The sequence below is a fragment of the Pteropus alecto genome, unplaced genomic scaffold, assembly GCF_000325575.1.
Source record: "Pteropus alecto unplaced genomic scaffold, ASM32557v1 scaffold20, whole genome shotgun sequence".
Lineage (NCBI taxonomy): Eukaryota > Metazoa > Chordata > Mammalia > Chiroptera > Pteropodidae > Pteropus > Pteropus alecto.
Window position 1 is genome coordinate 9,306,783 of NW_006436298.1, and position 3,534 is coordinate 9,310,316.

The 3,534-nt window shown below is 39.2% G+C and overlaps 1 long non-coding RNA gene and 1 other non-coding gene across 2 annotated transcripts in view; one reads left to right on the forward strand and one right to left on the reverse strand.

The window, feature by feature from the left end:
- Nucleotides 1–3,534, reverse strand: part of LOC112480633 — a 190,509-nt gene that overhangs the window by 60,862 nt on the left and 126,113 nt on the right. The gene's annotated exons all lie outside the window — the stretch shown is intronic.
- LOC112480797 lies at nt 2,750–2,868 on the forward strand. Its single transcript, XR_003046768.1, has one exon. It is a non-coding gene; the product is annotated as a 5S ribosomal RNA (ribosomal RNA).

Consider the following 3,534-nt stretch of genomic DNA (forward strand, 5'->3'; position numbering starts at 1 on the left):
TTCTTCATAAAGATTCCTTTATTTTCCACCTTGCTCTTTCTGTCTCACTTCCCTACTCCCCTGATGTTTTGTTTTGTTATTTCTTCGTTTCACGTAGGGATTACCTCCCAACTAAACTATATGCACTTAAAATCCTTGTTTCAGGGTCTGCTTCTGAGGGAACCCAAACTAATTTTTAACGTGAACAGGAAATTATCATGCAGTATGATAGGGAAAATACCTGATATTGAGATAACGTATAAGAAGAAAACCTGGCGCAGCCTTGGTAAGAAGATGAGGAGGTAAGAAATAAATCATGAAGGACCTTGTTTACCAGGATGAGAAATATAGAGAAATGTGCCTATTTTCAGCAGAAATTTTAATCATTAGCATTTCCAGGCTTCACTAGGATTTAGATATAATATGTGGGACTTGGATAGTTTTAGCATTTTCTTATATATTTTTCTTTAAAATTAATCCTATCCATCTTTTCTCGGTGTAGAGATTACGCATCTGCTTTGCATCCCCCATAGTGCCTTGCACAAAGCACTGGTCATGGTAAATACTTACTTCATCTTGGTGTCTTAACTTGCCCATCCCTTTCCTCCCTCTCTCTCTTTCTCTTCTTCCCCCACCCCTACTCAGAATTTCTTTGCAGTCAACCCACATATATGAATCACAGTAGCATCTTTGAAAGGGGAAAACCCCTCCCCCAACCAGCTGGTCCAGCCTCATTCCATTGACATTGCTGAGTGGGTCAGTCCCCATCACACAACCATAACACTACCTAGGGCATGTCAAGCGCTCCTCACTCATCTCTCCAAACTCCTTCAAGTCCTCATCTTTCCCATCACCTTCCATCTTGTTTTTCTTTCCCTTGAGAATCTGATCATTAGCCTTCAAGTCCCATTTACTGCCAAGTGCATGTACTTTAGCTTTAAAAGTGAAAATAAGTAGTGACCCAACTTATGAGATACAGAAACATGCATTGCTCCTGTGCTTAGAGAAGAAGATTAGTTCAAGATATAGAGGAATTACAGAGTTTAGAGCATGAATAATAGAAATCCTTCAGACCAAAGTTGGACAAACTTTCCCAGTAAAGGATCAGATAGTAAATATTTTGGGCTTTGGGGGCCATAAGGGCTCTGTTGCAGCTGCTCGACTCTGTCTTTGTAATGGGAAAGCACTCATAGCCAATACCTATATAAGTGGCCAGGGCTGTGTGCCAGTATGACTTGACTTACAATAACAGGCGGTGGGCTAATTTGACCCACAGACTATTGTTGACCAAATCCCCATCTAGACTACATCCCTTGTACAAGTGACACTAAACCTGGGAGGCGAGGTGTTCCAGTTCACTCTGATAACTAATGGCAGTGCTGGGCTGTGGACCTGGCTCCTAACCCTCTAGTCCTTAAGACTTGAGTCCCGCTTTTCCTCCTCTGACTTGTATATCTAGCCAACACTCACCCTCAGCCAGTTTGTCCCATTTGATAGTCTGATAGACCCTAACAGTCAGGAACCAAAGACAGATATCAAACTTTGAAGGTTGTGGACACTTTCCCAGGTGTCCTGTCATTTCTAAGAAAATCTATGTCTGCTTTTGAAGCGGCCAGCCTCCAACTCCAGTGGATCGTGTGTGTGTCCCAAAGTATAGAAACATGCTCACTTTCAGATAAGCAAGAATTATTGACAAATGGTCAGATGGATCTTGCCCAAATTAAGAAAATATCTTTCTAGGTTGCCCATATTGAACTGAAGTATCTAAATTTTCAGGAAGAAGGCTTTTAAATAATGAAAATATAAAGAGGCTGAAAATGAAGAGCCACGTCAAGAAAACAATGAAACTTAGCCGAATCACTGGTAGGACATTCCAAATTGCTTAGTGTGCTATTAATGACTGTGAAAGTCAAGAGGGACAACCAACTAGTTCCCACAGAGGGTTGTTTTGTCGCACATCTCAACCAAAATAGGCCCTGTGACTTGAACAGTCGTAAAAGTGTTTACAGTTATGGAGAACTGACCTATTCTTTTAAACTGAGGTGCTTCGAAGCTGTTTCTTCAGAACGCAACAGAGTGCAGAACATTCTTAAAGGCTTGAGCAAAGGCACTGATGGTCCTTCTCTGACCGGGAAACCATGACAGCCAATGGCCCAGTTCGGTAGGACAGCAGAGAATAACAAATAAAATTCTTCTATTCCCTTCTAGTTTCAAGGGTTTGCTCCAACTGTTAGACCATTTCCAACACTTGTGAACAGTAGCTATAGATGTGCGGCTAAGGACAAGTTTTACCTGTACACACTGGTGACTTCTTTTGTTTCCCACTGGCCATTTCAGCTACTCTCCCCAGACAGGTCTTGATCAATTTCAGTAGTGTCATCTTTAGAATGGCTCAACAGCATTCAAAAGTATTAATTAATAAATAAAATGACATGGACCTATACTTGGAGGGAGCATATTTATTCTAATGATGACTTGGGGACTCTACTAAGTTACTGTCCTTATAATTAACTTTGGCAGCTACTACAGTGAAGATAAATGAATCTCTTTCAAAAAAAACTTTGCTCCAACCACTTTCTGAAATTTGATCCTCAGCACCAAAAAAATCCTACCGAAAAGGAAGTCAAAGGACACTAGTAATTGATCAAAGGTAACAAGACTCATTCTTGAAAGTGAGGGATTTAAACTAATGAATCTCCCCCTCCCAAATCTGGGTCACCTACCCAGATTTGAGCCAGTGACAGCTAGACATTTAAAATGTATATTTACAATCTATGGCCATGCCACCCTGAACAAGCCCGATCCCGTCTGATCTCGGAAGCTAAGCAGGGTTGAGCCTGGTTAGTACTTGGATGGGAGACCACCTAGGAAGACCAGGTGCTATAGGCATAAAAAATAAAAAAAAAAAGCAAGGGATTATAAGCTGACAAGGTCCTTGCAATCTGTGAGGTCGACCAAGGGTTGCCTCACATAAATAAGTAAATAAGTAAATAAATAAATAAAATTTATATTTATATTCATATTTATTTAATAAAAAAGCTAAATTTCCTGATGTTGTAACAGCATCAAGAGATACCTCCACCCCACCTAGCTCCATGTATTAGTTTCTGAAATATTCCCAAAATTTAATGAGCAATCAACATAAGTCTGGTGAATAAATGAACAAAAGGGTAAACAGAGGAATATGGGAACAAAGAAGAAACAACTCTATTCATTAAGTATGAACCAAGAAAGCAGTAATCTTTAATATATTCTTGAAAAATCTCCATGAAACAGGAGGAATTTTTTTTCTTCAAACCATAAAAACTGTTGACTATAATATCTTACATAATATAGTGGGGGAGGAAAACTATTTCCTGAGAGAATGTCATGCCAGGCATTTTGATTAGATTATTTTATTTCATTCTCATCACTTCCCTGGGAGATAATTGTTATCTCTATTTTATAGATGACAAAATTGAAAAGAGGTTAAATGTTTTCACCAAGGTCATAAACTAGTAAGTGATAAACTCAGGATTTAAAATCAGCTCTATCTGAACAAAATTTGTGCTCTCT